The sequence below is a fragment of the Symphalangus syndactylus genome, chromosome 20 (assembly GCF_028878055.3).
Source record: "Symphalangus syndactylus isolate Jambi chromosome 20, NHGRI_mSymSyn1-v2.1_pri, whole genome shotgun sequence".
Taxonomy (NCBI): domain Eukaryota; kingdom Metazoa; phylum Chordata; class Mammalia; order Primates; family Hylobatidae; genus Symphalangus; species Symphalangus syndactylus.
This window is the reverse complement of record NC_072442.2, coordinates 14,244,171-14,266,781: the sequence shown is the minus strand read 5'-3', so window position 1 is coordinate 14,266,781 and position 22,611 is coordinate 14,244,171. Positions and strand designations below refer to the sequence as shown.

General features: G+C 41.9%; 1 long non-coding RNA gene across 3 annotated transcripts; it reads left to right on the top strand.

Moving 5' to 3' along the window:
- Positions 1 to 32: 32 nt before the first annotated feature.
- On the top strand, positions 33 to 17,769 carry LOC129469583 (uncharacterized). Of its 3 annotated transcripts, XR_008653074.2 has the most exons (4): positions 33 to 598; positions 1,359 to 1,540; positions 2,367 to 2,567; positions 17,684 to 17,747. It is a non-coding gene; the product is annotated as an uncharacterized lncRNA (long non-coding RNA). The 3 variants fall into 3 exon arrangements; XR_010117988.1 differs by lacking the exon at positions 2,367 to 2,567 and having other exon boundaries at positions 35 to 598; positions 17,684 to 17,769; XR_008653073.2 differs by lacking the exon at positions 17,684 to 17,747 and having other exon boundaries at positions 35 to 598; positions 2,367 to 3,071.
- The last annotated feature ends 4,842 nt before the right edge of the window (positions 17,770 to 22,611 follow it).

The following is a 22,611-nucleotide window of genomic DNA, read 5'->3' as shown; positions in this document are numbered from 1 at the left end:
AACCAATGCCGGTGACGTCACGCACCCCCGTGCGGCCCCCGCCTGCCCGCGCGCGCACACTCGGCCCCCCACGGCCGGACCCACAAGGGTGGCGCGCGAACCCCGCGGGCCGAGGGGACCCCGCCTCCCGGCCGGCAGGGCGCAGGGCGAGGGGGAGCGCACCCCGACTTCCCTGGATCACATGGGCTGCGGGGGGCGGGTGGATCGGGGGAGGGGAGGCGCGGGGAGCTCGCTGCGGCTCCTCACCCGGACCAGGGAGAAGACGCCCCCCACCCTCTCTAGTTCGCCCTCTCCATTCAAGTTTGCCGGCCCCTGCCGCCGAGATCCGGGGATGGCACCGGCCGCCCGCCCTCCGCTGTGCCCTGTTTCCAGCCACCGCTCAGAAATTTAGGTCAAGGACGTCGGGAGCAAACCCACACCCTGGCGCTCGTTTGACGGCCCCAGAGACCCCCCAGGATCGGGGGGCTTCAGGATGGCGGAGACCCTCCTGCACAAACACCAGCCACAAGTTTTATTTTCCTTTTGCGCTGGAAGTTCTCTCTGGCTCTCGCTCCACACCGGCATGTCTTGCGCGGTTCCCCGCCCTTCCTCAGTAGAGGTACCAATCCGTGCCCGGGAAAGGTTATTTTGGAACTTTGAGAAACTGACGCGATTCCAGTGGCGAGAAAGTGCCGAAGGAAGGGTTTCCGCGTTAATCATACAGTGTTTTAAAAATATAGTAGGATAGGTTATAGAAGTCAAGGTCACATGATTGAGGTTCAAAGCAAATATTTGTATATAACGAGAAGTACTTTTGGGGTGTCTCTGGGATGGCTGGGAAGGGTGGTTATTTCAGGAAACCCCTGTGTAATCCGTTCGTTATATATTTTATTTCTCACCCAGCCTTTGTATGCCAGGATAATAAAGTGCATGACACTGAAATAGCCCAACACACCTCACGACCTGCAGAGGTAGCTGGGGTGGCAGAAGGCTTCAGAATCACTCCCACCTTAGCAGCAGCAGTATTGTGCAGCACGGGTTCTGGCATACAGTAGGTGCTTAATAAATGCGGTTTCATACCTTCATGCACTGAAAACTCCAAAAAGACAATGTCTGTAGCCTTCCAAAGGCATCGCACGAAAGTTTCTCTGGCAGATTCCAGGCTGCCCAAATTCGGGCTGGTTTCAATTTATGGGGCATTTGAAACAATATGGATACAATTACCCATATTGTTTTAAATCTGTATTGTTTTAAATTGTTGCAATAAACTGAGTTAATATGGCATGAGGGGCAACATAAAGTTGTGGTTCGTCAAATACTGAGATTAATGTTAAGCATGAATTGATGCCCAATTAACACTTTTCCATTAACTTTCATAGGATTAGGAGACAAAGGGATACACTCAACACCAAAACTGTACCAAATCCACTGTGGGCTTTGGAAAAATCGAATATTTGGAAAATCTCAACACCAGCCATAGTAGCCTTGAGTGACCAGACCCTCAATCTCCCTGTTCCCTAAATTGCAGTAATTCCTCCTTGACAGGATTGATGGGGTGAAGGTGAGAGGCTGAAGTGAACCAACGTTGTAAAAGTTCCTTTTTCACTGTAAATCTGAGTCGTGTTTATTATCAATCACTACTCAATATAATCATATTGGGAAGGTGCTCTAAGGCTTTAAACCACAAACCCGAACATTTCCTGTCACTCCAAGCTCCTTCCCAAATCATCTGGGGTCTCATGTGTTGAACAGCCAGTTGTTATGATGATTGTTTATTATGATTGATTATTCTAAACAAAATGCAGACAACAGAGCTAATTGTATTGTGTTTGGGAGTTTTACAGTAGAACCACAGGCCATCCTAGGTAGAAAGGCCTTTCCTAACCTAATCCCCTCATTATACATCAGGGTCTCAGAGGTGCCAAACTCACCAGGCTACACCCCACCCCCACCCTCTGACCATCAGTCCAGTGCCATGTGGCCTCTGCTGCCTGCATGTTTATTCTGTCCCTCACAAGGTGAGAGTTGGGGGCGCTTCCTGTCTGGTATAGACCTCCACAAGCTGACACTTATAGAACTGATTTAAAATCCAGAGAGGGGCTAGAGCTGCAGTTACAAAGTCAGTGGCTTAGAAAGAACTGGATTTTAAGTCTCCATTACTACATTGTTTTTACTCATTTATTTTTTAATCTATATACGGTAACATTTACTCTTTTTGGTCTGTAATTGTATGAGTTTTGACATATGTATAGAGTCATGTAACCACTACCATAATCAAGACGCAGAACAGTTTCATTGTCCAAAAAAATTCTCTCGTGCTGCCCCTTTGCACTACATTATTTGTAATAGCTTATTATTATTATTATTTTATGCATTTTTTTCTCCAGCTCACTCAATGTAGCCCCTGCATCAGGAGAATTCAAGCAGCACAATATCAGTCCTCAACCCTCTGAAAGTCTCAACAGCCCAAGACAATGTTGGACACTTCCTTTTTCAAACTCAATCTTCCAGGATGGGTTTAAACACATGTTGATGCCACTCAAATTGAAATCTCCAGCCCCACCCTTCCTGAAGAGCTCCAGGCTCTGGTCAATTTCCTATTCAACATCTCCACTTAGCCTTTCTAAAGGAAGCCCAAGTTCAAATCCATCTTTCTTGCTACTGCATCCCAGATCTCCCACCTGAGGCCCTGCAACAGCTTACAAAACAGTCTTCCCACATCCACCCTTACTCCACTTACGTGCCCGGAAATCTTTCCCAGACCTCTCTGACAGGGTCGAATGCCCTTTGATATGCCGTTACCTTACCAGAACGTCCTCTGTGTAACTTACCAGAACGTCCTCTGTGTACCTTACCCTGTATGATCATTTGCTTTATTGCCCATCTCCTCTAAGCCAGAAGCTCCCGTCCCTTTCTGCTCTCCATGTACCAGCACAGTGCCTGCTGGCTCACGGTTGATGCTCAATAAATAATGATTGACTGAATGAGTGAGTGGATGAATGAATGAATGAATGAATGATGGCCAACATTTAATTTCATTCTAGGATTCTTTTTGTATTCATGTTCATAAGTCAAATTGGCTGCAGTTTTCCCTTTTCGTACTGCCTTTGTCTGGTTATACTGGTCTCATAAAATGAACTGGTAAATGTTCCTTCTTTTTTCATTTTCTCTAACAGTGTGTATAAGGTTGGAATTATGTGTTCCTTGAATGTTTGGTAGAACTTGCAGGTAAATTGTCTGGGTCTGGGATAGACATTTCGTGGGTTGATTTTTAACTACTGATTCCATTTCTTTAATGCTTGTAGATCTCTTCAGGTTTTCTGTTTTCTTCTTGAATCTATTTTTGTACACTATATTTTTCTAGGAAATTATCCATACCATCTAGGTTTTCAAATGTGTTGACAAAATGCTGTTCATAGTTATCTCTTAATGTATTTTAATCTCTGCTGTATCTATCCATAATGTTTATTTTTTTCATTCCAAATATCATTTTATATGTATTTTTTCTTATCTGGATCAGCTGTGCCAGAGATCTTTTTTTTTTTACTAGTGTTTTCTTTCTACTTTCTATTAGTGTTTTCAAAGAACCAGACTTTAGTTTCAATATTGTTTCTTTTTCTGTTCCAGTAAGTTTTGTTCTTATACATTATTATATATTATATTCTTATATATGGCACAATAGAAAATATATACTATTATATAGTATATGAGAATATAATACATAATGTAATGTTAATATATATCATATAGTATTCCCTTCTGCTTCTGCTCTTTTTGGATTTATTCCATTGCTCTTTTTTTTTTTTTAATTGGTGCCTTAGGTAATTAATTTTTAGCCATCTGTTTTCTGATTTTAACATTTAAGACTACAGATTTCACTTTAAATGCCACTTAAGCCATATTCCACAAGATATACAGACTTTTTATTATCAATGAGGTAAAAAAAGTTTAGATTTTAGGCTGGACACAATGGCTCATGCCTGTAATCCCAGCACTTTGGGAGGCCAAGGTGGGAGGATCACTTGAGCCCAGGAGTTTGAGACCAGCCTGGGCAACATAGTGAGGCCCCATCTCTGCAAAAGAAAACTTTTCTAGAAACTAACCAGGCGTGCTAACGTGTACCTGTAGGCCCAGCTACTCAAGAACTGAGGTGGGAGGATCACTTGAGCCTGGGAAGTTGAGACTGTAGTGAGCCATGATCATGTCACTACTCCAGCCTGGGTGACAGAGCAAGATCCTGTTTAAAAAAAAAAAAAAAAAATTAGATTTCAGATACGATTTCTTGTTTGACCAGTGAATTAATACAGGTGTATTTGGGGGGTATTTGAGGTTATTCTTTAGTTATTAACGTCTAACTTAACTGAATTAAGGTCAAAGAACGTGATCTATGTGAAGCAGATTTTTTGTTATTTATTGAAACTTGCTTTGGTGCGTCAATTTTTATAAATATTTCATGTAGATTTGAAAAGAATGTATATGCCTTAATTTTTAAGTATAGCATTTTATATGGGTCTATTAGATCAGACTTATTAATTATATTATCTAGATTTGCTGTAGCCTTACTAATATTTTGTCTGCTTGACCTGTTGCTTTTTATAGAAGTACATTAAAGTTTCTATATGACTAGATTTGCCAGTTTCTCCTGTAATTCTCTCAAATTTTAAAAGTATGTTGTCAGGTACGTCAAAAAGAACTGTTAAAATTTCTCACTATAACTATGCATTTTCTGCTTCCCATACTTTTTGCTTTGTGTATTTTAAGGCCTTGTTATTAGGTGCATACAAACTTAGATTTGCTATTTTCCTAGCGAATTATTTCTGTAATATTGGCACAGAAGATACTTATCCCTAATGCCTTTTGCTTTAAAGTCTACTTTATCTGTAATAAATGTAACTGCTCTTTTAATTAGCCCTTTACTGATAGATCTTTCTCTTTCCCTCTTTCCTTTTACTTTGAACCTTTCCATGTCCCAAATTTTTTGTTCAGTCTCCTGTAAATAGCATATAGCTAGCTCTGGTTCATTATTTATTGTGCTAACTAGTAAGTTTAGTCCATTTACATTTATTGTGATTGCTGATATTTTTAAAGATCACAAAATATCACAACTTAGGGGCACAAAAATATATTAATCACAATCTCTAGTATAACACACTATCATCATTGTGTATACTCATGGCCCTATTTTATTTTATTTGCTGATATCATGAATACCTGTAAACCTGCTATTCAACCAGAGAACTAAAACAGAAACAGTGACTTGACTTATGTAACATCTGCTTATGTATTCCTCCCTATTTTGTTCCTCTAAAGTAACCACCAATCTGAATCTTGTATTTGTTATGATTTTGCTTTTTAAAAAGTTTTATCATGCATATCAATGACTAATATTCGTTGTTTTACTTTTTGTTTTGAAACTTTATGAAAAATTTCTGAGGCTTAATAATTTACTCAATATGAAATTATTAAGAATCAATTAGATCCTCTAGCCAGGGCCCTGGGGGGATGGGGGGAACAAAGTTAGATTTTTGTGTCTGGTTGTAGTTCATTCTTTCTCCCAGTTGTATAATATTCCATTATGTGACTGTGCCACAGTTTAGTTTCGCCATTCTCTCACAAACAAGTCTTTGGGTTGCTTTCAGGATTTTTTTTTTTTGGCTATTATAAACAGTGTTATCATGAACATTCTTACCTTCTGATGCACATAGATCAGAACTTCTATTTGGAGTAATTGCTGGGTCATAACATATGTGAATGTAAAATTTTACAAGGTAATACTAAACTGTTTTCCAAAGTGGTGTTCCAATTTCTACTCCTCCTAGCAATGTATAAGAAATCCTACTGGCTGGGCATGGTGGCTCCCACCTGTAATCCCAGCATTTTGGGTGGCCGAGGCCTTTTTTTTTTTTTTTTTTTGAGACAGAGTCTCACTCTGTCAGCCATGCTGGAGTGCAGTGGTGCAATCAGCTCACTACAACCTCTGCCTCTTGGGTTCAAGCGATTCTCCTGACTCAGCCTCCGAGTAGCTGGTATTACAGGCACCCACCACCACACCCAGCTAATTTTTGTATTTTTAGTAGAGATGGGGTTTCACCGTGTTGGCCAGCTGGTCTTGAACTCCTGACCTCAAGTGATCCACCTGTCTTGGCCTCCCAAAGTGCTAGGATTACAGGTGTGAGCCACTGTGTCTGGCCAGAAGTTGTAAATTCTATTTCTACTCTTTCAGTGATTACAATTTTAACCTGTACATGTGATCTAAAGTAAATCAAATGCCCTAGAACTATCCAATAAGCTAAGAATGAGTCAACTTCAGTTACATCCTCTCATTATGTTTATTGTTGCTTGTTATTTTTAGATCCACCTACTTTTTATACCCCTAATTTTAATCTCTATTGTAATTTTATATACAGCCAATTCATCGTTTAGATTTGCCCATATTTACCAATTTCCTTCTAGATATAGACCCTTTCCCCTGAAACATAACCTTTAGTTTTTTTCAGGGGATTGTGTGAGTGGTACACTCTCTCTGCTAAGACAAACATGTCATATTTCACTCTCATTCCCAAATGATGATTTCTCTGGGTGTAGTACTCGAGATTGGCAGTTATTTTACCCTGTACTTTTCTGAGTATACCATGTCTTCCTATTCTTTATTTCTGAAACATTTGCTATGAGTCTAATTGTCATTCCTTTGTAGGTAATCTGTCTTTTCTCCATGGTTTTAAGACTTTTTCCTTGTCTTTGGCTTCCTACATTTTTACTCTGCTATATTCAAGTATGAATTTCTTCTTCTTTATCTGATTCAATACTCATTGTATATGCATAATCTTGGGATTCTCTAAATGAAGTATCCCTCTCATTGTCTTTTGGTACTTATATGAAATGTATAATGCATCTTCTCCTTCTATCCAGCATACTCTGAATCTGTCAGACTTTCCTTTGCTTTGTCTTTGCTGCTTCCTGGGCAATTTTCTCAGATCCATCTGCAGTTCTTTCTTCGACTCTGTCTAATCTGCTGTTTAACTCATCACTGAGCTTTTCATTTTGGTGACTATATTTGTCATTTCTAGAAATTCTATTTAGTTCTATTTAAAATCTACCCTTTTAAGAGTGTTATGTTATTTTCTCATGGTGTCAAAGGTTCCTTTGTGTCTTTAATAATTTTCAATTTGTTTATTTTATAGTCTGCCTGATAGTTCTGTTACCCGAGGTTCTTGGGACCTTTGTGTCTGCCACATCTTGCTTGTGGAGGATTATATCCACATACATTGTATAGTTTGGCATTGGGTCTGTATTTCTGTATTCATTCTCAGCTTTGGGGTTCCTGGACCATATCACATTATAATCTCAAATTCTCAGTAAAGCCCTTTTTTCCCCACCCTCAACCCATGCCAGGACAGGCACATTTTCTTGTCTCCTTGTGACATTGGGGAGGTTATTTTTCCAGTGATTATTTCTCTAGTGATTCAGGAGGTTCTAGCTTTATGGGATTCCAGCTTTATGGGGATTCTGAGTTCCGTTTTCCCACTTTTAATGGACCTTAAGCATAGTCTCCTTCCTATTTTGATTCTCAAACCTCAGGTTCCCAACACCAGCAAACCTGCCTAGGACCAACTGAACCTCAGCTTACTTGCATACCATGCCCTCTTCTTCCTGACTCCGAGAGCCTTTGCTTACTGTCCCAAGAGCTCATTTAAATAGGTGTTTATTACATTCTGACCAGTATTTATAGGTGGTTTATGATGGGAGGATTTTCAAGTTACTTAGTCTACCATATTGCCAGAAATGGAACTTAGTTCCATTTAATTTTTAATGTCTTTCATTTCAAAATTGTAATATCTTCCACTTTAAATGCATTTTTTTCTTAAGAGTACTGTGGCACCTAAATGTTGCGATTTTTTTTCTGAATAATCCCTTATAGGTGAATTAGTATTAGAATTATCTCAAATGTGGCAAACACAGGTCAGTTTGGCTGTATGTTGTAATCACCTGGGGAGCTTTAAAAAATACTGATTCTTGGTTTTCCCAGGAGATTGTGATTTAATTGGCCTGGGGGACAGGCTGGGCAGTGGGCTTTTTTAAAGCTCCCCAAGTGATTCTAATGTGCCAATAAGGCTAAACATGATTAGTTTTAAATGTACTGATGAAAACACGCCAACAACCCATGATGGTACCTGAGTTCCACCCCAGAATGACTTATTTTCCTAGGGAATGCCCTAGGTATCATATTTTTTAAAAATTCTGCTCGTGATTGTAGTGAAGATGGAGAACCAACAATTTACATGGGCATACCCAGTCTGATGGGGAGAGTTAAAATAATGTTGGCCGGGCATGGTGGTTCACGCCTGTAATCCCAGCACTTTGGGAGGCTGAGGTGAGCAGATCACGTGAGGTCAGGAGTTCCAGACCAACCTGGCCAACATGGTAAAACCCCGTCTCTACTAAAATACAAAAAAATTTAGCCAGTCATGGTGGCGGGAGCCTGTAATCCCAGCTACTTTGGAGGCTAAGGCAGGAGAATCGCTTGAACTCAGGAGGCGGAGGTTGCCAAAATCATGCCACTGCACTCCAGCCTGGGTGACAAAGAGAGACTCCCTCTCAAAAATAAATAAAATAAATAAAATAATGTTACAAGTGGAAGCATGAGAAATCATGTAGCCCAGCAGTTCCTACTGTCTGCAAAAAAGGGTGCCAGAGTCCCCAAGTGCTTTTAGGTGGTACAGATTCCTGGACATTGTGGATATAACACAAGATCAGTGAGTTTTTAATTCCCCAGAGGACCTTAAAGGCCACCAACTTTGGAAACCATTCGGATAGCCCATCGTATTTTACAAAGGAGGAAACCATCCCTCAGAAAAGTGTTTTTGTTCTCAGGGTCCCAGAGCTGATTAAGAGGAAAGCTGACTCTTAATCAAAGGCTGACCCTTCCAGTCTAGTGTCCATCTCATCCATTTCTAAACGGAAAGCGTCCTGCCGCTTTTAGAAGGTCTTGGACATTTTAAAGAGGCAGATTTGGGATTCATGTGCAGTTATTTCAAGAATGTGGGTTTTCTATTTTGCTTTACAATAAATAAAAAAGCCTGCCGCCTTCCAGGTGGGGTCTTACCAGTAGTTCATTGACCTTGAGCAGGTAAGCCACCATCATTTTCTACTGTCCTTATGTAAACAGGGGATCGTGGTGCCTTTAAAATATGTTCACAAATTCTTTAAGACTCCTCCAAAAGATGGAGTTGAATTGCCCTCCCCTCGAGTGTGGGCTGTACTTAGTAACCGGCTTCTAAGGAGCAGGATGTGAAGGAAGTGATGGTGGGTGAATTCTAAGGCTAGATCATCCAAAGATATTGTAGCTTCCGTCTTGCTTTGTCTCATGGATCATTGGCTCTGGGGGAAGCCAGCTGCCATGTCATGAGGATGCTCAGGCAGCCCTATGGAGAGACCAGTGTAGAAAAGAATTGAGGTTACTGTCAACATCTCAAACTAACTTGCTGGGATTGTGAGTTAGACACCTTATGAGTGGATCTGCCAGCCCTCATCAAGTCTTCAAATGATTGTTAATCTGGCCAATGCCTTGACTACAACTTAATGAGAGCCTTTGAACTAAAACTTCTCAGCTAAGCCATTCCTGATTGATGCTGAGATAATAAATATTTGTTATTTGAAGCTGCTAAGTTTGGGGATAATTTGTTACACAGCGTAGATAACTAACACAGAGATACTTCAAAATGCACCAAAATAGAGCTGCTTAGTTTATAGGTTTGCAACAGGATTCATATGCTAACATTTATAGAATGCTTTAGATTCCAACCAAATGAACTTCATATTAGATACAAAGTAGCGATCACATATTATTAATGTTATCAGATGGTAACACATTTCATGTTCAATTAACTGAAATGCTTTTTCTGCAGCAAGGCTTTGCTCATCTTCTTTTTTTTTTTTTTTTTTTTTTTTGAGACGGAGTCTCGCTCTGTCACCCAGGCTGGGGTGCAGTGGCACAATCTCGGCTCACTGCAAGCTCCGCCTCCCGGGTTCACGCCATTCTCCTGCCTCAGCCTCTCCGAGTAGCTGGGACTACAGGCGCCCGCCACCACGCCCGGCTAATTTTTTTTTTGTATTTTTTAGTAGAGACGGGGTTTCACTGTGGTCTCGATCTCCTGACCTCGTGATCCGCCCGCCTCGGCCTCCCAAAGTGCTGGGATTACAAGCGTGAGCCACCGCGCCCGGCCGGCTTTGCTCATCTTCTTATCCCCACTGTACACTTATAAAAGGTCACTGTCAAGATATAAAAGTATATATGATTTAAATGTCTTGACTCAGTTACTAACAACCATGAGCATGTTTTTCAAATAGGAAAAGCAAGATTCATTTCAACTTGCTCTTTTTCACACGATGCTCTTTGTTTACTTTTTGGTATTGCATTTCGCCGCCACGCTGGACGCCTCTCTTATTAAAGAGGCTGTTCACTTATCTCTCTCCCATGGTCTCATAAGCCTCACTTTTAAAAACAGTGTGGCGGACTTTGCATCAAAAATGCAAGCCATGTTTTTACTAGAAAATATTTAGGGAAATGAGTTTTTTTTTTTTTTTTTTATGAAAATTTCACCAAGTATAAATTATAGGTCTAAAACTAATGGTCCTTTATATCAATTTAAATAAATAGCCTCCTTCCTCAAAAATCATGACTTCTGAGCATGTTCTTAAATTCAACACTAGTTTATTTTCTTCCAAAAAAATATGAAATAATCATGTGCATAGAGATCCTAAGTTGGTCTTTCTTCTGGATCTGTATAATATGAGAGAGCCAAGATGGTATCTTTATTTATTTTTATGACATAGAGTCTCACTCTGTCTCCCAGCTGGAGTGCAATGGCACGATCTCGGCTCACTGCAACCTCTGCCTCCTGGGTTCAAGCAATTTTCCTGCCTCAACCTCTTGAGTAACTGAGATTACAGGCGCCCGCCACCAGGCCCAGTTAATTTTTGTATTTTTAGTAGACACAGAGTTTTGCCATGTTGGCCAGGCTGGTCTTGAACTGCTGACCTCAGGTGATCTACCTGCCTCAGCCTCCCAAAGTGCTGAGATTACAGGGGTGAGCCATCATGCCTGGCCCCAAGATGGTATCTTTCTAACAGAGTCATAACTGGAGGTATAAAATATCTGGAAAAATAAACACACAAAACCATGGAGGATGTGAGGCTGACAGAAAGTGAAATTATATTTTTATTTTTTGTTGTTGTTTTTGAGACAGGGTCTCCCTCTGTCGCCCAGGCTGCAGTGCAGTGGCTCAATGGCAGCTCACTGCAACCTCCACATCCCTGGTTCAAGCAATTCTCCTGTCTCGGCCTCCTGAGTAGCTGAGATTACAGGCATGTGCCACCACAGCCCACCTAATTTTTGTATTTTTAGTAAAGACAGGGTTTTGCCATATTGGTCAGGCTGGTCTCAAATTCCTGACCTCAGGTGATGCACCTGCCTCAGCCTCCCAAAGTGCTGGAGTTACAGGTGTGAGGCACCTCACCGGCAAAATTCTATTTTTCAAACAGCCTTTAGTGATCTAACAAACAAGTATCTTTATGTATAATTTATTTACTCCTAAAATTGTTTGATGTATTATATTTAGAGACATAAAAGTCTGTTTTATTTAAATGATAGAGAAATTTGTTTTCTTTCATTTTTTTTCCAAATTGGGGAGGAAAATGCAAAAAGCTCCCAAAAGGAGGGAAAAACAAACCTAAAGTGTGTTTAGCCAATTTTTTTTTTCCATTTTCACATGGGGCATAGCTGAAATCTAGTGTTGTGGTTGAAGACTTTTACTCCCTTTTATCCACTCCTTTTTCCTTGTCTCCAACTCAAAATTATCACACCCAAGCAGGGCATAGGGTGCCTATTAGTCTAGTTGAATAAGAAAGAGCTAGATTCCTAATTACGAAATATCATTTATTGAATGACCACAACAGAGGACCCTTCTGGGTGTGGTGGGGGCAGGGATCAGAAAGCTGTAATCTTCAGTAGTTGCAAAAGGCGGGCAATAGCTTAGGACTGGGAGTGAGGCTGGCTGTAGCCTCTCCATGTGGCAGCTTCCTGCAGGGGACACCCTAGGCCAGTCTGGTGAGCCCCCTCCCCAATCATGGGCGGTATCTTGTGATACCAGTGTGGGTATGGTAGGCCCAAGAGACAAGCCTTGGGAATTAAAGAGGAAGTCACCGTTCTCATTAAAAATATCCCAGGGCTGCGCTTCCATGTCCCCTAAAGCTGTTTCACCACTGTTTGTCATGCTGTCATCATTATTCTTAAACGTGTAGGTAAATATTTTATTAAACATCTTCACTGCTTGGCAGTTAGGGAGCCCTTTGCCTCCTAGACTTGGCTGCCTCCCAGGGCCGCCTGGAGGGGTGGGAGTACGGTGGGCCACTGGAATGCTCCACGGAGCTTGGAGTCACAGCACAAGAGCACCACTCTGTCAAGCCCTTTCCACCTGGAAACCATTTCTCCTTTGGCCCCTTGAGCTTAATTTTCTAAATCTTCTTTTTAAACCAGTCACCAACTTCGTCTTGATGAAAGGTGCCAAGGCCCCCAGAAGAAAATGATTACACCTTTCAACTCCACCTGGAAACAGTTGACAGAGGGCCACTGTCACCTTCCCTTCCTCCTCTCCACCCCCCTTGCAGCTTGCCCCATCTCCACCGTGACCTGCCTTGCCAAACCGAAATCTAAGTATCACAGCTGCAGATACGCAGGGTCCGCGCACCCGGCCTCACACACTCTACAAGTTACGTCTGTGAACTTCCAACATTCCCATCATCACTTCCACGCCTTGCCTTGGAGTCCCATCTGCTCGCGAATTTGCCAGCAGCAAACACATAGACCCACAAACCACACATGAGCTCGGACACCATTGGGCCTGCTTTTTAATAATTCTTTGCTTTTGGCCATTTACACAGCATAGGAGGCGGTCAAAGCAGCAATCAGTAGCACAGCTGTAATGTCATCCCGTCATATGTTTGGGTTACAAGGAGGCCAACCCGGCAAGATTTGTTTTGGGGAGAGAAATTCCAACTTTGGAGGACCATGGGTATGAGCGCCCTCGTCTGGCGAACAGAGGAAACGCCTTCTTGCGCCTCACATTTCAGTTCCCTCTACTGGCCGAGCAAAGAGAAGCTACGTCTCATGTCACAGCCCCACATTCCAGAGTTCAGGGCCTGGCTATCAGATTCTGAAACCAGAGCCCCCCAGATTCAGAGGTTTCCTGGAGTTGACACTGAGACCCACCACAGTAGCCCACGTTGCAATTTCTACAAGTACCCATCAGCTAATTCCAAGTGGCTGAAAAAACTAATTGAAGGGAAGGAAGGAGAGGGAGAAAGGGCTGTCATCTGTGAAAGGAGAATTCAAATAGGTCAAAATCAAATCTATGTAGCCAAACGTGGTATTGATGCATAGGAGAGGCAGAGGGAAAAAAGAAAAGTATTAGATGTGAAGACAATAGGGGATAGACTGTACAGCCAATTTCTGAGCAAGATATTCATGCTAAAAATACTACTACTATTTGGAAAGGGCATGAGAAATCAAAATGTGGCTGTGTCCATGGGTGGGAGGGAAAAGAGGCTGTGCATACAAACACCCAGCATTAGAACAAGACCAAGAAAGGACCTAATCCAAGAGGAGTAGGGATGAACATAAGAATAATTTGAAGTGAGCCAGAAAATTAATTTCACCATCATCCTCTTACTTTTGTGGGTCCGATGATGCTGGTGGCCCCCAGTGGCTGGCCACAGCTCTGGGTCCTGAACAGGACCCCTAAGACCCCATCACCCACTCAGCAAAATGCCACATGAGAAAGGAGGGCATGATCTGGTGTTGCACCTTCTAGTCTAAGTCACAAATAATCATCAGCATTCAAAAACATTCATTGCCCAAGTGGCTGCTGGGGAGGCCTGGCCTGACAGAAGGCATTGCATGAGAAAGACCCGGGGGGTTAGCTGATCACCAGCTTGATGTGAACCTACAGCGCGAGGAGGCTGTTGAGAACCCTAATGCAATCTGAGGCTCTATTAATAGCACAGCAGAGTGTGGAAGGAGGGAAGCAATACTCCCAGCGTGTGCTGGCAGGTCAGGCCACATGCAGTTTTATGCTCAGTCCTGCGGGCTGTATTTTAAGAGAGGCACTGGAAAATTCAAGCCTGCTCAGAAGAGCATGAAAGGATTGGATGTCGGTATTTAGACAGCATCTCTATTAGCTTTACAGTCCTTTTGCAATTGGCAATACCAGAATGATTATTACACGGAGTCTCCATAGCCAGTCGCAGGAATCATGTTTCTAATGTTTGCTTTACCTCCTTGAGCATTGGGGTCCCCTCTCTATATAATGGGGGTAATAATTTCTGCCCAATCTACCAACTCTGAGCATAATTTGAGAATGGATCAGTTGGGCCCGTGTGTACGGAGCATTCACTGAGTGTCCAGCTCTGTGCCAGGTACTGGAGGCACAGAGACGAACACAGTGAGGGATCTGTTTTTGAGGAGCTTGAAGTCTAGTTGGACAGACAGGTCCATAAGCAGATACTTTGCATGTAATGTGACAGAGGATGATAGATACATGCATTGATTTGAAATGAGATACAATTAATTTCTCATAAAGAAAGAGTGACAAGACAGAAAAGCAGAGGCCTTGTGGAATATGGACTTTCAAGTGCAGAAACAGGAAAAGAAATCATTGGAGGTCAGGGTACAGCGGCCATCAGGGAGAAAAGATTAGAACCAGAAAAGTTCAGAGTCACAGAAGACAACTGAAGTGTCACAGCAGTGTCAGATGCCATTATGAAGTCAAGGAGGAGGAAGACTAAAACATTTCTAAACCACTCACTGGATATGGAGATGAGGAGTTCATCCTTAGTGGTCAAGAAAGATCTTTCAGGAAAATGATGAAGGAAGAGATAGATTTCATTTAGGAAGTGTGTGAAATATACATTTATTGAGCACCTACTACATACCTAGCATAGTGTTACTCACTGTGGACATTCAAAGAGCAAAAGGTTTTGTTCCAGCCTATCGCAATATTGGTTGGTGCATTAAGACTAACACCTCTATGTCCATTAAGGAATAGTGGAAGATGATTATATGAACTGTTCGACTAGGTGAGGCAGACAGCATGGTGGTTTAAATGACCAGTTGGCCTGACCCCGGATGATGTTGCATATAGTCACATATGCATACCAGAAGAAAAAAGAATTGGTATTAGTGCACTCCAAATACGACCAACCTTCTTCCCCTTTCCCTTGATTCTTGGAGAGTTTCCATTCCCAGAAGCATTCAAAAACACAAGTCTTGTCTTAACATCCCTCATGTTTGCTCCCATTTTGTTATTTGCCAGTGAAATTAATATTACTCTTTACCCTGCTCACATTCTAGATCCAACATGCGTTTTTTTCATCAGTGGGTTTGTGTTTGGTTGATTAGTTATTCATGTATAATGTAAGATGACAAGAGCTGTAACACAGAGAAATGATTGTGGAGAATGCAGGCGTACAAGCTCTGGGGTTGGCTTCTTATTTTTCTTTTTTTTTTTTTTTTTTTTTTTGGTGGGGGTGTGGATGGGTAGGCAGGTTAGTAAAAGCATTTGGATTACTTGCAGATGGTTGAAACTCTCCCCTCACCAAACCGGTGACTCAAGCAAAATAGGCGGAATGAAAAGAAATGGCATTTGCCTGCTCATCCCATCTCTTTGATCTGCATCCTGGGCCCCTCATCAGCTTCTGGTTCTGTCCCATACAATCGCCCAACTCATTCAGCATCTGGACTTGAGATCCCACCTCCCGGCTGCTCTCGGGAGCCTTGATCACTTCCAGAGTATATTTTGTATGTTGGCTTCTTTCATAGGTTGATTTTTCACAAAGGGGGTCCGCCTTATAGACTAGCTCTTCCTCCACCTTGACTTCTGGAACCTCCCCAAAATGTCTGTTTCCCTCACCGTAGCCAAAGAGGTCTTTATGGGATGCAGGTCAGATCCCTCCAACGGTTTCCCACTGCATTGAACCCCCTTGCTGTCACCTAAAAGACCTTCTGTGGTATGTTCTAGGTCTGCTTTTCCAACCTCACATTACACCACCATCTTCTATCATCACTTTCATTTATTTTTTTAATTAATTAATTTTTTTTTTTTAGACAAGTTCTCACTCTGTCATCCAGGCTGGAGTGCAGCAGTAGCATGCTCACGGCACACCACAGCCTTGACTACCTGGACTCAGGTGATCCTCCCATCTCAGCCTCCTGAATAGCTGGGACTACAGCTGCACACCACCAAGCCCGGCTAATTTTGGTGGTTTTGCCATGTTGCCCAGGCTGGTCCCAAACTCTTAGGCTCAAGCGATCCACCTTCCCCGGCCTCTCAAAGTGCTAGGATTACAGGCATGAGCCACCACGCTCAGCCCTCTGTCATTTCTTAAACAAAACAAGCTATTTCCTTCTTCAAGCCCTTTGCATATGCTGTTTGTTCCTTTCGTCTGGGATGTTCTTTGTCCACTCACTATGTGGGGTATCTGCTTATTCTTCTTTTTAAAAAGCTGTTTGCTAACTTAAAAAAATTGTTTTAGTTTATTTATGTAAATTTATGTTATGTGTGTAATTTTGTTACATGCATAGATCGCACAGTGGTAAAATCAGGGTTTTTAGGGTATTCATCACTCAAATACATTGTACCCATTAAGTAGTCTCTCATCATTCACTTCCCCCTAACCCCTCACGCTTTCTTTTTTTTTTTTTTTTTTTCTCTTTCTGAGACCGAGTTTCGCTCTTGTTGCCCAGGCTGGAGTGCAGTGGTGCGATCTCGGCTCACTGCAACCTCCGCCTCCCGGGTTCAAGCTATTCTCCCGCTTCAGCCTCCTGAGTAGCTAGGATTACAGGCACACACCACCATGCGCGGCTAATTTTTGTATTTTTAGTAGAGACAGGGTTTCACCATGTTGGTCGGGCTGGTCTCAAACTCCTGACCTCAGGTGATCCACCCACCTCAGCCTCCCAAAGTGCTGGGATTACAGGCGTGAGCCACCGTGCCTGGCCCCCTCACTGTTTCAAGTCTCCATTGTCTGTTATTCCACACCCTACATCCATGTGTACACATGATTTAGCTCCCACTTATAAGTGAAAACATGTAGTGTTTGTCTTTCTGTCTCCAGCTTGTTTCACCTGGGAGTAATGTCTTCCAGCAATTCCATCCATATTGCTGCTGTTTGATTTTTTTAATGACTGAATAGTACTTTATTGTGCACATGAATCACATTTTCTTTATCCAATCCTCTGTTGATGGACACTTAGGTTGATGTCACATCTTTGCTATTGTGAATAGTGCTACGATAAACATACGCGTGCGGGTATCTTTTTGATATACTGATTTCTTTTCCTTTGGGTATATACTGTTAAAAGTTACCAGTAGTGGGATTGCTGGATCAAATGGTAGTTCTACTTTTAGTTCTTTGAGAAATCTCCATACTGTTTTCTATAGAGGCTGTACTAATTTACATTCCCACCGACAATGTATGAGTTCTCTTTTCTCTGTATCTTCATCCTCCTTCAACTATTAGTTCAAATACTACCTCCTCACAAAGGCTTTCTCTGACCAATCTCTCTAAAGTTGCCTCCCTACCCATTGCTTTATTTATTTCCTCATAGGACCCAACACCATGTGAAGTTATTTTGTTTATTTCTTTCTAGAGAATTGTCTGGAAACTCCATGGAACAAGGCCTCATCTGTTTCACCCTTTACCGTCCCTCCAGCACCTAGAACAATGCCAACATGTGGTAGGAGATCAACAAGTATTCGTTGAATGAATAAACTTTAAATTTCTATAATTCTCTTCCAAGAAACAGCTTATTTTTAAAAAGTTCAACATTCAAATATCAACTAAGTAAAGAGACTATTAAAAAGGCAATTATTTAAATTACAAGGTGGACTCATTGATGTAGGAAAGTTTCCCTCTGTCTTTAACAACTGTCTGCAAAGTTTAGGGAGAAGAGAAGTTTAATACCAAAATCTAAAATATTTTCCACCTATTCCCAAATCATTTTCTGTCATATTATTCTACTTTTTCTTCTTCCTAGCACTTCTCATTCTGAAATTATTGTGCTAATTTCTGTTTCCTTGTTAATTGCCTGCTTCTCACTCCCTATCCAAGAGAGAAGAGACTTTGCCTGTCTTATTTGCGGCACAAGCCTAGCACAAAGTACGTGCCCAGAAAACATTTGTTGAATAAGTGAATTTTAAATGCTTAGAAATAAAGAGAAAGAAACAATTAAGATGAACATGAAATGCAATGAAACACATAAATATGCACACGTTCACAAAAAATCAGGCCACAGAGACCTTTTTGGCAAGAGAGCTGCAACTGAAGGGTGAAGAGCTGACCACACAGTGAGCTAGGCATGAATTAGATCCCGTTTGTAACCCACTCCCCACCTGCTGTCAGAACTCATCACAGAGTTGGACTGGGAAGTGGTGGCTCAGGCACAGGGACCCAGCACACATAGGGGACCTTACAGGTAGACAGGATCAGAATACAAAGCTGGACCTTCAGGGAAGCAGGCTTTGCCTGGATGTCTCAGGTCTCCAACAGGATGGTGTTATTTACAATTCCCTGAGGTCTGCCAGGAGCTGCCAGGAGGGTAGGAGTGGTGGCAAGATTGTCCTGTGCCTAGGAGGGTTTTGGTTGCTTTATTTGTTCCTAAGCCTGCAGAGGGAGATGATCTTGATTTAACCCAATTCAAACCAGCACCCATTATATGGAAAACAGTGTGCTATGTGCAGAGGGTGGTGGAGAAGTGAGAGGTGTGCCACCTGTGCCCAGGCTGAGGATAGCCACAGACAGATCAGGAAAGAGCAAAGGTGTCTCTCAAACAGGATGGAGGGGCAAAGTGGCAGGGGAAAGGGGGCCAGCAGACTGAAGTTATGACAAGAAAGGCAGAAAGATTCCCCAGAGGGACCAGTACTGGAGGTGGCTGGCAAGGAGGGCCTTCCGGGGCAGCCAAGCTAGGGCTTGTTTGAGGAGCCTGAGAACCCTGTTACGCTGGAGGCAGGTACAGTTTGCAGGTAGGGCCGGCAGGTAGGTGCAAGGAGAGGAATTTATTACCAGAAGTTCCAGTAAAGTCCCTTAGGACCAATGAAGCCAGCGAGCAAAGGAAAGTGGCTTTCCAAGTAAATGCCTGGAGAGCAGCTGCACAGCTTTGCCAGGAATGGGAAGGCAGGCAAGGGCAGGCAGAACCACAGGCGGCACTGCAGTGATGGACGATACATCCAGAAAGGTATTTGGGGCATGTTGGGATTGAACAAGATAATGAATGACCATTGGGAGGCATGAGGGGAAACTGGGGAAGTGAGAGGGTAATTATAAAAGTAATAGAAGAATGTTTTGTTTGGTCCTGGACAAACTGACTCTGAAATTAATCTGGAGTACACCAGTGTTCATAGCAGCATTATTCACGATAGCCAAGTGGTGGAAACAACCCGAGATCCAAGTGTCCATCAACAGATGAACTGATAAACAAATATATATGGGTGGTACATATATACAGTGTCATATTACTGAGCCATAAAAAGGAATAAAGTAGTGATACATGCATGCTATGATGTGGATGTGGATGAAGACACTATGCTAAGTGAAATAGGCCAGATACCAGAAGATAAATATTATACAATTATACAATTCCACTTATATGCGCTACCCAGAGTAGTCAAATTCCTGCAGACAGAATGGTGTCTGCCAGGGACTTGGGGAAGAGGAGAATGGGAGTTAGTGTTTAATGGGTATAGAATTTCAGTTTGGAATGATAAAAAAAAGGTCTGCACTAGATCTTAGCCAAAAGGCTGAGAAGTGACGATTTTTTAAAGTTCTAGAAATATATTTATTTTATTTTATTTTATTATTTTATTTTTTGAGATGGAGTCTCGCTCTGTCACCCAGGCTGGATTGCAATGGGGCGATCTCAGCTCACTGCAACCTCTGCCTCCCAGGTTCAAGTGATTCTCCTGCTTCAGCCTCCCAAATAGCTGGGATTACAGGCACCCACCACCACGCTGGGCTAATTTTTGTATTTTTAGTAGAGACAGGGTTTCACCAAGTTGGTCAGGTTAGTCTCGAACTCCTGACCTCAAGTGATCCGTCTGCCTTGGCCTCCAAAGTGCTGGGATTAGAGGCATGAGCCACCATGACCAGCCTGGAAATAGATTTAAACGCCCTGGAAATGCGTAGTGGTGGTGGTAATGCAACAGTGTGAATGTAGTTAATATCACTGAATTGTACACTTTAACATGGTTAAAATGGTAAATTTTATGCAACGTATATTTTGCCACAATAAAAAAATGTGGAAAAATAAACAAGCCAAGACTATCCAGGATATTTCTGAAAAAGGGAAGTAATGAAGAAATAAAACTCTACCAGATATTAGCACAGATTCTAAAACCTCAGGAATTAAGAGTATGGCACTGACGCTTGATGACAGGGACAGAACAATGAAACAGAAAGAAAGTCTAGCAATAGGCCCAAATCCTTCAAGACTTTCATGTGTGGGAAAGGCGGCATCTGGAGACAGTGGGGAAATGGTGCTGGGAATAACAGGAGCCGTCAAAGAAAAACAAGGTTGGATCCTCGTCTCATAGTTACTGCAGGAAGAATTCCAAACGTAGAAAATATTTAAATGTACAGCACAACCCATCCAAGTACTAGAAGGAACCAGGGAAGCGTTCTTTTTTAATTCAGAGGGTGAGCACATACCAGCTGTGACTGTGGCTCAGTATATTCATCTCTCTGTGTCTATCTCATGGGGTCGCTGTGAGCGCTCAGGAATGAATGCCATACATGCAAATGCTTAGAACAATCCCTGGAACACAAGTGACAATGGTCACTTACTATTCCTTTGTGATGCCACACCAAGACCGTTATCATCATCATCATCAAAAAGAATGAGGACATTTTATAAACTGACATCAAATGAGTATGAAAATATATTACTCAGTGAAAAAAAGTCAGATGCAGAGCATTGTATATAATATGCTAATTTTGGTTGAAAAAAGGGGGCAGTAGAAAAAATGCACATATATATCTCTACGTATATTTATAAGTGTATAGATACACACACACACACACACACACACATCTTTGGTGAGACTGCTGCATTATACAACTCCAGGGGGCACAATTCCATTGTATTCCATGTCAATGGCATCCCAGGAGCTCAATATAAATGATGTCTCTTGGAGTCATGCGACACAGTGATGGCCCTGCTAACTTGGCTGCATGTGGGTAACATAACCTCTGGAAGAATACAAAGGTGGAATAACATTGGTTTCCTGTGGGGAAGGGACAGAGGTGGCTTGGTACATAGGTGGGAAGGAGACTTTTCACAATTCAGCTTTTGTGTCCTTTCAGTGTGGGACTATGTAAATGCGTTATAGAAAATTTCTCCTCCCAGAAAATAAATCAAAGAAGTTGTAAAAATAAATACTTACATATAAGAGTAATACAAGTAACAGAACATGTTAGAAAATTTGGGAAATACAGAAAAGTATGATGGAAAGAATTATGATTAAGCATGATTTTTTTTCCTGGTCTCCGATTGTGTCTGTATGTATGTGTGTGTCGAATGCTTTGAAAGGCAGCATCATGTTCATAGGGCAGGAGTGGGCAAACTGTAGCCCCAGGCTAAATCTGGCCCATCAGCTGTTTTTGTAAATAAAGTTTTATTGGAAGCCAGCCACACACATTCAGCTGTGCATTATCTGTGGTTGTTCTCCTGCTGCAACAGGATCATTGAGTAGTTGTAACAGAGACCATATGGTCCTCAAAACCGAAAAATATTTACTCTCTGGCCCCTTACCAAGAGAGCCTGCCAACGCCTGGTATAGGGAAAAAGCATGGGTTTTGGAATGGGCTGAGTCTGGGTTCAAGTCTTGGCTCCATTGTTGACCAGCTGATGGGGTCAGGGGAAATTATTTACAATGTGTGTTAAACACTGATACGGTTTGGCTCTGTGTCCCTACCCAAACCTCGTGTTGAATTGTAATCCCCAATGTTGGAGGAGGGACCTAGTGGGAAGTGATTGGATCATGGGGACGGGATCTCCCTCTTGCTGTTTGCATTATAGTGAGTGAGTTCTCATGAAATGCTCTCCCTTCTGCTCTGGCCATGTAAGATGTGCCTCCTTCCTCTTCACCTTGTGCCATGATAGTAAGTTTCCTGAGGCCTCCCCAGCCGAGCTTCCTGTGCGGCCTGTGGAACTGTGAGCCAATTACACCTGTTTTCTTTATAAGTTACCCAGTCTTAGGTAGTTTTTTATAAAAGTGTGAGAACAGTCTAATACCAACATCATCCCCAGGACCTGGCCCTTGGTGAGTGTTTCATAACTTGCACGTATTCATTTTTAAAGCAATGTTAAGACCATATTGTATACTACTGTATATACAAAAAATATGTATGCTGTATATACAAAATTTTATGTATGTTTTATATAAGAATCAAAATTTATATACAAAAATTGTGATTCTTTTATCTAACATTATATCATAATATTTTTCTATATCATTATAATTATTTATAAACTTTTTTTCTTTTTCTCTCTTTTTTTCTTTGTACTTTTTATTATGGAAATTT